Raw genomic sequence first — 11,956 nt, 5'->3', positions numbered from 1 at the left:
CAACCGACTCTTCTTTCAAAACACTTTCAACGACCTTACCTACCACCTCTGAATCACTAGAATCATCAGATTTGGAATAGGTTACGTCAATATTGTTTGGCAATTGATCAACCATGTTGAAAGCTTTTTCGACCTTCTCATCATCATAAAATGCGAACTTTTCCGGTGGTGGAACTTGATGAAACTCTGAGCCAATACCTTTCTTGTTTTTCTCAGAATCATTATCACCCGATTTTATGTTGAAAATACGTTCAAGCACATATGATGAAGTGTGATAGCTATGTAACTTGTTGTTATCTTGTTCTAAATCAGCTATTTGACGCTTTAGCTTAGCAACATCCTCAATGTAAGAGTTTACAACTTGTTGCTTTATTGAATACTGTCGCTTAAGCATATCAGTTGTTTCAGAACAATATTTCAATCTTGATTGAACAAGTTTCATTTGACTCTTCACATCTTCATATGACTCTTTTGTAATGTGATAGGCCAATTTTATTGAATCATGCTCCTTTTTCATTTCTTGAAAAGCATTTTCTTTTTGCAAACATTCTTCTGTCATTTTTGAAACTTTTTCTTTCAAAATTTCATTTTCTTTTTCTAAACTCTTGAATTTTTGTGTGAGGTTTACATCATTATCTTTTAAACATTTTTCGTTTTCTAACATTTCTTTACATTTTTCTTTGAAAACTTTTTCCATTTTATTGAATTCTAAGTCTCTTGTTCTGAATTTTTCATCTTTTTCAGTACAAGCACTGCACGTTTCCATGCATTTCTTGCACTGTTCAACAGTTTTTAAGATTTCAGATTCAGTTTTTACCTCAGCGACTGGCACCTCGGCTTTAGCTTTTGTCTGTGTCTGATCAGCTTCTTTTTTCTTCTGTTCCTCATCAACACCATTAGCACCATCATCCACTTCAACCAAACTTTCCACCTTCACTTCATGTTCTCCTTTCTTCTTCTGATCTTCTTCGTTCTGCTGTTCTTCAGTAACATCTTCTTTTTCTTTCACAACTTCAACTTTCACTTCCTCAGCAGCCTTTTTCAAATCATCCACCAAATTTTCAACATTCTTCTTCATCCTCTCTTCATCTCTCTATCTTAGACTCCCTGGCATGACATCTCTGATGATTTTATCTAGCTTTTTCTCATAATGTTTATCTTTCGCAACATTTGAATACTACTCGCCGGACAGAGGGATTACTGCAAGAACGTTGTCAAACACCACTTCCTTTCGATGGACAACTGGTTCACCTTTCTTGCTGACATAACACTCTCGCTTCTTGTCCCATCTTTTATAATTCCTAGCCTCTTCATATTCCTTCTCCATTTCTTTAATTCGATATCCTGCAATACACCTTTCTCTATATATCTTCTCTTTCAGAATCTCTTCTCTCATTTTCTCTTTTATCTCAGCAACAAATGCACGATGTACGTTTGATGATATAGTTCTGCCATGAGCTGTGAACCGATCATCAACAAGATCATCTTCTGGAAGGAATTCGCTCCAGTCAAACCCTTCATTATCTTGAATCACAACACAAGCTCTTGATTTCTCTTTTTCAGGATTATCTTCAATTTGTTTCAACCATGGTGATTCCTCTCTGTTCTTGTGATAGATCGCCTTTTGATAGTAATCTTCTTTAAACGGATTAGCTCTTTCTTCAACAGCAGAGTTTCTGCATTCTCTTTTGAAATGACCCTTTTGCTTGCAATTGAAGCAGGTCACTTTTGATTTGTCGAATCCCAGCTTTGTTGATGGTCCACAGATTGATGGTCTGCCAGTAATATCCATGAACCACTGAGCTCTTCGAATGCAGCAAGCTAAACATCATCTCAGATCTATGAGTTCCATCTCTTCTGGATCAATCTGGTCGTAATCTTCCTTTGTCAGTTCGGAATTTCCAATTTTTCCAGCTACCAGATCTTCATATGATTCCAGAATGGATCCAAGAAGACTCATTTGCTGTTTAGCAGCGTTGATGTTCATTGACGAAGACTTCTTCAGCTTTAAAACAATGTTGCAGAGAATCTCTTCAGGTTCTTCAGAGTTTGATGTTGTTGATGATGAATGGTATCCCGAATCGTAGCTTGATGAGTTTTTCTGTGGTTCTTTTGACTTTTCAACACTGAATGCCGTCTTTGGTGATTCACTTACCGTCACCGAAGGTACATTGCCTTATAGTAAAGACCGACATTCTGGTGATGCGAAGAACTGCTCATCTTGCTTTGCTTTTGTAGCTCAAGCTCATGACTTTCTATCTTTTCTATCAAAACATCAGAGTAATTGTGTCAAACAATACATCGTTTTTCAAAATAAACACGAACGTTTGCCACTGATTAGCTCGTGGTAACGCTTCAATTATTTTATCAATGATTTCCTCACGTGTTTTACCAATTTCAAACCTTTCAAGTTCAATTTTTAAATGACAAAATCGCTCAATCGTTTGCCTCACCGACTCTCCTTTTAAGTTGTCAAACATATCAAATTCCTTTTTTAGTAAAGCAATTTTATTCATTTTAATCTGTTTACCACCCTCAGCTTTAACCCTTAAAGCTTCCCAAACCGATTTTGAAGAACCATCATGAACAAGTAATGCAAATATGTCATCTCTAATCGATTGTTGGATTAAGGCAATCATTCTTTGTTGGTATGAAAAGTTCTTTTTGTCATCAACAGATAAGCTTTTGAATGGAATCTCTTCGTTTTTATCGTTGACAGGTCTACCGTAACCAAACTCCATGCAAAACCAACTTTCATGCACATAAGCTTTGGTCCAGTTAATGAATCGTTCTTTCCACCATGTGTAATCTTCAATACTTTGGAGCTTTGGTGGTTTTGAATGGGTTCCGTAGAAATTATCATGTCTAATATTAACATTGATTGCTTTTATTATGGTTTTTGGTGTAACGGTTGAGGTTTCGGAAGACTCGGACGTGAACGCCTTGTAAAACGTGTTGTAGAATTCTTCAGCCATGATGCTCCTCGTTTATCACCTCGAATCACCTACAGATGAACAAATAAACTATCAGTTTAAAACTGAACAGACAGGTGGATCAGATGAATATCCGATCGAACAAGGTCAATGAAAGTCAACAGAATAACAATGATCGGATGGCAATGAATCGGATGTCAGTTCGACCGGTTGGTCATCCGACGATTAGCTCACAACACAATTGACTGCTAGGTGTCGGATGGCAATCCGTTCGGATTACCGTTCGATGCTTGAACTTTAAGACACACCAAATAATCAGCAATGGATCGGATATGATTTTGGATCGGATGGTGAACCGACCGGTTGGTGATCCGACACTTGAACCTGTTATACCAATCAAATAAGATGTTTAGGATCGGATGGCAATTTGTACGGATTGGCATTCGACGATTTGCACAACAAGTTAAAATGTGAAAGTGTAAAAAGGATCGGATGGTGATCCGATCGAGTCACTACTCGACACTTGACCTCAAAACAAACATAATGCTCGTGTATCGGATTGTGATCCGATCGAGTAGCCACTCGACGATTATGCTACTCGACACTTTGAACTTTAAAAACTTTTTCATATGCAATCTCTCCTTTCTATTGGACCTCACACCTTATCAACACATGGGCTGACATCTTTTAAAAAACTATTGGGCCGACATGTATTAAGTGGACAGATATGTATTAAATGGGCCGACAAAATTGTTGTAACTCAGAATGTGATTGGACCTCTAACTTTAATTGGATGACATTTTAAAACAGAAATGATACTTGAAACAAATTGGCTGTGGATCGAGTGAGTTGATGGATCGGATGGCCATCCGTTCGGATGGCCATCCGATCGGTGATCATCTACATGAACAACAACAGTAACAGTAAACATTTTTTTAAACTTTTTCGAACCAAAAATCTTCAATATCTCACAAATCGCTTAGAATTAAGTTCTGAAATTTCATAGGCTTTTACATCAACTGATTTCGCATAACATATCAAAAAATCAGCGATTTTTAACCGTAAAATCTCGTTTAATTTGGCGATTTTCAGTCAAGAACGTGAAGAAAATGAGTAGAGTTAGAAATTTGACAAATCTGAAATTGATGAAATCTCGTGTGATTTTGTGTGTTTGATCCGTGCAATCGAGCTCCTGCTCTAATACCACTTGTAGGATCGGTTTTCGACTCCGAAACGATAGCTTATAAACACGTGTGACGTGCGGAATCCGTACACGTGCGTGGACTGAACACGAGAACCGTACTAAATCTGTGATTCGATAAAAGATCTGAAAAGTACAAAGTCACGTGAATCACCTAGAGCACTTTCTCTCTCTACTTTCTCTCTCTAGCTTCTAAGCTCTCCAACCTCCAAAATGGCATAAGTTCTTAATCTAAGCCCTAATGGTTTTATTTATAGGCCAAGGGGTTATAAGGGATTTCCCTTTATTAACAATAATGCCACCTTCCCTTTCTACTAAATATAACACTATAAGCTCAAGTATTCTTCTATTTCAGCTACGAATCGTATTGACGGAGGCGATAGACATAAATGCACCAACATAGGGTTTTGCTAACTTGTGTCAAAACTATAACATAAAGCCCTGTATAGCCCTTTTATGAATGTGCGATCGAGACAGGTGGGCCGGACACACTGGTTTGGGCCGAGAGCCCTTTTTGCGAAGTATCACTTGGCGAAGAATGATTCTTCCCCACGTTATGAGGGTGACGAAGAATCAACCTTCGTCGAAGGTTAGTTGTGACGAAGACCTAATCTTCGTCGACTTGGGTTTGGGCGAAGAACCTTAATCTTCGTCGACATGGGTTTCCATTACACTTTAAACATTAATCATCACACGTTTATCAACCAATCATCAGAATTAAACATCACACATTTAATCAACCAAGCATCAGAATATTTAATCATTCAAGTAAACTACACACGACACCACGTAAAACAAATTGTAAAAACAGGATTGTGAAACAAGTGATGCGTGTAGGAAAGACCTTGAAATCTCGGATTGTCACATCATCCCCAACTTGAAAGAAATTTCGTCCCAAAATTTGATAAGCGGTCGGAGAGGTAAAAGAAGCGATGAGTATATTAGGATGACTGTGGGTTTTCCCCGGGTACCACATCATCCCCAGCTTGAAAGGGAATTTCGTCCTGAAATTCGCCAATGACAGCAGAAGTTGTTTCAACTGTCTGAACAATTGAGGATACTAGAGCTTTATCAAATCTTTGCGTTCCCACGTGAACTCCGGTCCACGTCTAGAGTTCCAACGAACTCTCGCGATTGGAATTCGACTATGTTAACGAACCTTGACTTCCTGGTCCATGTTTTCAATAGATTCCTCGACAACTACAACTTGTCTAGTTAAGGTATCACAAGTGATTAATCGGACAAACACGTCTTTAGATTCGAGACATAAATGACATTCTATACGTTACGATCGCCTACAGCGAACTTCCAGCGTTTCCTAAGCTTATCAGCTTTCCTGGCGGTCATGCGTTGCCGCCAAACGATTTTCGATCTAAACAATCTTCCCAAGAGTTTTGAGTACAAGTCCTGGACCTGTGATTAGGTTGTCACCCACCTTAGTCCAACAAGGAAATTGGCATTATCGTCCATACAATGCCTCAAACAGAGCTGTCTGAAATACAAGAATGGTAATTGCTGCAGTAGAACTCAACCAAAGGTAAGTGTCCTTCCAATTTTTACTAAAGTCATTCTCCCACATGCTCGCAGCATGTCTTCGAGTGTTAGGATGGTTCGTTTACTCTGACCGTTTATCCTACAGTGATAAGCAATGCTCACGTCTAGACGTGAGCCAAGGGTGTTGTGTATTGCCTATCATAAATCAGGTATAAATCAAAATCAGAAGTTAGCACCCCTTTCCTAAAACCGCCCTTCACATGTAATTACTCACAGGATACGAAGTCTTATCAATTTTTCCTTGATTGCAAGAAAGTGTATTGGTTACATGAGACAATCAACGATCACCTAGGTGATATCGTTTCCGTTTTGAGTTTTAGGTAGACCAGTGACAAAATCCGCGGCAGTCTGTTCCCATTTGCAAATGGGTGTTTCTAGTTGCTGACACAACCCGGGAGGTTTCTGATTACTCCACCTTGATTTTCACATAAGTCAAACATCGTTCTCATTCATTGCTATGGGGGCATTCACGTCCGGTCACTGGTACAAGATCCTTATATCCTAAGACATTCTATCAAAACCCGGGCGAGTAGAATATCGAGGCTTGTGTGCTTCCCCCAACACAAGTTCCCTAGGATTGCTGTATAATGAGACCCATATCTGTTCCATGAGGTAGTGGGTATCGCCCGATTTAGATACAAGTCGTTTTTCCACGCCTCGTACGGATTCAACTGGAGGTTCTCGTCCTTCCACACTTCGGTTCGAGCAGAACGGATCTCGTCAGGTAGGTTAGAGTCGATGGTGTGCTGCGGGGCTCGTATACGTTTAGGTTCCACCGTCGAAATCATTCAGAAGTTCCATCTAACGATTCCATCACATGTTTAGTTCTTTCGAAACAAGGGTACACGAGAGGCCCTTGTGATTGGTCTATGTGGTGCATTTGGTACCGTCCAAGTAATGCCTCCAACTTAAATCCAAAGACCATGGCTTCTACCACAGGTTGTGACTCGTATAATTCTTCTTGTAAATCCACTACGTAAGCCATCACCTTCTCGTGTTGCATCGGCGTGTAACTGGGATTCTGATTTGAACCATCATGGTATACCACTAGGTCACCCATACCCTCGAGTAAAGACGATGCTCAGTGCATTGCAGAGTTGGGATTCTGTCACACCCCTTTCTTAGGCGGAAGCACGAGGTGTGATCATGAAAGGTTCTCATTGCATACGAAAGGTAAACATACTACATGCTCGTAAAAATAACTTCAAATGCCAAACATTTCATAACTTGAAAACATAAGTTTAGTGTTTACATCACGAGATAGCATAAAACATTGTCTTGAAAAGTTTACAACTTTATTCGAAGATAAACAAAGACGACATCCAAGAGCATGGGTAGGACCGCGCGCACATCCACTTTTAGTTACCTGAAATACATGTGAGTTTTGGAAAAACGTCAACATAATGTTGGTGTGAATTCATGCAGTTTTTGTAATGAATGTTGGTATACTTTGTATGAAAACATGGTATGTATTTCGTATAAATCAAGTATTTCTGTATCTTATGTAAGTCAAGTATATCTGTGTCTTGTACAACTCAAGTATTCCTATATAAATCAAGTAATCTTGTACGTATTAAGGTTGTTAATGGGTTGCAAGGCCATTAACATGTGACACGACATAGGAAGCAACCAAACCTTAGGCATTTTTCTAGTTGGCATATTCTAAGACACAAAAGCACTGCTTGGTACTCGTTCTCACCAAGAGTGTGGCTGCCCGAAACCCGTTAGATCTAACCTTTTGTTCTGCGGTCTAGGTATATTGTTGATTAATGGTGCTTATGGTACCCTATTCGTGACACGATTTCTCGTATCATGTATCATTTCTCGTATCATCATACCATTTGTAAACATTGTAACGTTTGTAACATGTATTTCACCCCCGAAGTTATAAAACTGAAAACAGTTAGGAGAAAAGGGGGAGCATGAACTCACAACTTTGCGTTCCTTGCGTCGTAAACTTCACCGGTTTTGCTTTATCTAGCGTCGTGACCTAAACGTGTTTTATTAACGTTAGTCACTAGACTTGTATCGGACAAGTACAAGTCACTATCTTTTGTATATGTTTTCTTGTGTTAAAAATAATTTATATTTTTAACTATGTATCTTACTTATATTATTTTCTCGAAAATAAATATAAATATCTTGTATTTTGCACTTTGCACCCGAATTATGTATCTTTGTTCAAAACTTCATTTCATGTTCATAACTTGTCCAAGTGATTTGTTCTATCAAGTAATATATTTTCATAAATATATTTTCTTGTATTTGTCTAAGCATGTTTTATGTGTGTTTTTGTATCTTCACTCCTTAAGAGTATTTAGTGTATTTTCAAGTCCTAATACACTATTACGTATAATACATACTACATACACTTGGCACAGAATTTGGTGACCGATAAATATATATATTTTTCTAAAAAATATACATACTTAGTATCAATTTTATTCTTGAAGAAATCATCATTTTTTAACATAAAAATTAGGGAAACCTTGGTAAACATTTTTAGGGAATAAGTTTCTCAAAAACTTATATTTTTTTTCTAAGTGTCAAAATTTGTAGAAATTTTGACAGAGTTTCCCCTAAAAACGGAGGTTTCCCATGTTTTCAAAACATGTGTTTATTTTCTTTTAAAATCATCATCAATATCAACAACACAATCAAGTCTCACCATATGCCTAAATCATGTAATTCACCCTACATCATGAAGTTGAAGTTCTTGTAAAAACTTGTAGTAACTTACCATGTTATTTAGTAGATTTAGTTACCCTTAAAAATATGGTCATTTGTTTATAAATCACTTTACTAAAAGATTTAGTCATTTACAACTTGTAAGATGATTTTTCTAAAAATATTTCTCTTGTATTTTTCTTGTTAAAAATATGTTTCTAGTCTTGTTTAGACACTAAAAATATTTTTAGTTTACTTAGAACCATGACTTTGTAAGTCTTGTAAATAATCTTGGTTTCTTGAGTAAATTATTTCTGAGATCATCTATTCACAAGAATTGTATTTTGTTTACACCATCTTTACATAAGAAAACCCATTTCATTATTCAAGTTCATGAAGGCATAAAGTATGGAGATCTTGGTCTTTCACAAGATCACCACTTTAACTTACTAGATCATGTGCCTATTCACAATCTAGTAGGCTCCGTATGGTGTCTAACATCACCCACACTAATAATAAATCAACAAGAAGCAAATCAACATATTCAACATGTATTCCTATATATTTAAGCTTATGTGAAAGATTCATGTTCATATTCGTTAGTGTTCTTGTGATTTTCACCATAATAAATCTTTTAACCAATCAATACATGAAGTAATAAGAGATTATGAGGGCTCACCACTAGCAACAAGGCTAGGGAAGATTACTAGAACTTGAAGATGACAAAATGGTTGGATAAAAGCAAATGGAGGAGGTTCTTCAAGTTCCACAAGCTCCACACTTCGTTAATCACCTTCTAGCACCTTATGTTAAGCTTGGAATGGTTGGTTAATGGATGAAAATGGTGGTAGTGTGGTGGTGGGTTGGAGCCGTGAGCAAGGAGGGAGGTGGAGGGGATGATGAAGTGTGTGTGAAATGATGAAATGGTTATATTTATAAGATAAAATCATAGAATACCTCATAATATCTCAATCATATCCATGGAAGATCACATGAAATCAAAAGAAATCCAAGTGATACCAATTGAGATTTTGTAGAAGATTGGCAAATATTAGGTGGGGTCCATCACGTGACCGTCCATGTGTAATGGGAGGGGGGGTTAAGTGTAAATTTTGAACCATGTAGTTACCTTGTAATCATATACCAAGTATCTAGTTATTGTAGTTAGTTACTAGATATTTTAGTGTGTGTTATGGTGTTCGGGGACCATGACTGGCTCAGAAACATTAAAACAATGCTCCCAATAATATTTTTATATTCCGGGTAATGTCCGGTTGTTCGGCTAGATATCAGTTTGTTAAAGTGCTTAATTGCACCGTTTAGTGTCCTTTATGTCCCATTTTGTAACACTTTCAATTCCCAACACTTAGGGAAGTATTCTGGATGATAAATCATAATTTCTGCATAATATTTCAGTGTCATATTGCTGATTATAGCTGAATTTAATAAAATTTTGCACTTAAAGTGCGTTTCAGGTGCTTTTTAGTGCGTATTTTAGCTTCAGGAAGGTCTATATATATACCCTTGTATGTATTCTTGAGTTTTAATGTATTCTTGACGTTGGACCTGCACCTAGGCCCCAATTCTAGTGTCTGACTGCTTTCTACAGAGTTGTTGGCATATTGTGTTTTACCGGTGAGTTTACTAGTATTTCTGACGCAACGCTATCGTTACTGCATAAAGCAATATTTTGTAGTATAAAACGTACATGAATTCACTTGTATAGTATGTAATCAGACAATGTTGACATTTAAGCACATAATTGCAGTCATTAAATAATAATTAAGGTGTACGGAAATTACCGGTTTTGTGCCAGTTGTCACATATTTGAAAGCTGAAAAGATGTCCTCCTGTTTGTCTCCCATGAATTCACAGCACCCTGTTGTGCTAAAGAGATTAAAGCTGCGCGATCTTCGAAAATCATGTGATAAGTCTTGCGATAGTATCTAGCGAGGCCAAGAAATTGCTGTATCCCCGAAGGACTCCTTGGTGACCAATTCAAATAAAATGGATCTTAGCGAGATCAACGTGCATCCCCACTTCGTTGACTACGTGACCAAAAAGTGTACTTCTCGAATCCTGAGGTCACACTTAGGTAGACTTCGCATGGAGTTTCTCCTCCCCTAGGAGCTCTAAGATGAAATACAAGTGCCGTTCATGGTGTTCCTTTCTCCTGGAAGTGATTCAAAATGTCATAGATAAACATGGTTGACGAATCTGGCGAGATGAGGTTGACACATGCTACTCATGTGATCCCTAAGGCCGTTGGTGTGTTGGATGACTTAAACAACATGAACAGAAAATCATTGTGGCCGTACTGTGTCTGTAACACCGTGTTAGGAATCATCCTCCCCTGGGTCCTCCATCGGGTGACAGTCCGATCTTAAATCGGTTTCCGAAAATATCCTGATCATTACAGCGGATCAAGCAGGTCGTCGATGCAAGATAGAGGGTGATGGTCTATGATTGCCACCTTGTGGTAGTCTGTACACGTATGAAAGGACTCGTCCTTCATTTCCACAATAGAGCTCGGGCTCCCCAAGACGAGGAGCTGGATCAATGAAACTCCCATCCAGTAGTTCCTGAAATTGTTAGAACAGTTCTTGCAACCCTCCAGGCGTAAGACGATAAGAGGTGCCAGAAATCAGGACTGCTTCTAGCGTGATACACATCTGATGTTCCTCCTGACAATGTGGGGGGGGATCTGGAAGTTCTTCGGGCTGCGCATCGCTAATCAATGATAGGGTAGCAGGGTAGATGAAACACTTCTGGGCTCCCACCGTCGAAATGATGCTGATAAACAGTGAATCTCCACCATGAAGAGATATCCATGCGATTTCCTCCTTATAGAAGATTTCTGCTTGAGGCTTGGACATCCAGTCCACACTATCGACTACACCAAAGCTTCTAACAGTAGCAGGGGGAAGGTCAATGCCGAACTCGTGACCTACAAGATTGAGTTGCACCTTAGGTGAACGTGTGAGACTTCAATTGGCTTGCCATCAGCCACCTCTACAACGTGTCTGTCTTCAAGAGGCATCAAGGTTAAACAGAACAGGGACACAGCGATTAGTTACCCAAAACATTCAAGCTACCATGTTGCTATTATGCCTGGCGTCGCCTACACCAATCCTAAATACCCTTCCACGCGCACCACTTCCGATGTTGTTGTTACTGTTACGAGATTCCCAATACTGTTATTGTTCCCTGGGTTGTTGACGTCTTTACATAACAACGCCCCATCCTTGTTAAAGTCACCTTCATTTCCATATTGATAGTTATGATTTGCGAGTACCTTGTCATCGCCGTGGCCATTGCCTCTAATGTTGTTGCTTCGAAAACAGATCCTTGCGATCTTTTTCCCTTAGGGTCCACCTTCCCGTTGTTCTTATCGCGTCCTAGGGTACTGCCCATGGCGCTAGTAATTACACATCCCATATTCCAGTCGGTTTCTAACGTTTTATGCCCTGATTGATTCGTAAGAGTTGGCTCCCAGACGTTGCTTACTAGGTTTGGGGACTCGATTGAAGTCAATCTACTGATGTTCATTGTCAGAGAGCAGGGTCCTCCTATCACTAGGGTTGGTAATGCATCGCGTTCA

At 38.7% G+C, this 11,956-nt stretch overlaps 1 non-coding gene across 1 annotated transcript; it reads left to right on the top strand.

The window, feature by feature from the left end:
- Positions 1-3,718: 3,718 nt before the first annotated feature.
- Positions 3,719-3,839, top strand: LOC118483118. The gene has a single exon (XR_004869613.1). It is a non-coding gene; the product is annotated as a small nucleolar RNA snoR111 (small nucleolar RNA).
- The last annotated feature ends 8,117 nt before the right edge of the window (positions 3,840-11,956 follow it).

Source organism: Helianthus annuus, chromosome 1 (genome assembly GCF_002127325.2).
Source record: "Helianthus annuus cultivar XRQ/B chromosome 1, HanXRQr2.0-SUNRISE, whole genome shotgun sequence".
Taxonomy (NCBI): Eukaryota; Viridiplantae; Streptophyta; class Magnoliopsida; order Asterales; family Asteraceae; genus Helianthus; species Helianthus annuus.
Note: the sequence above shows the minus strand (reverse complement) of the source record. Positions and strands in the feature narration are given on the sequence as shown.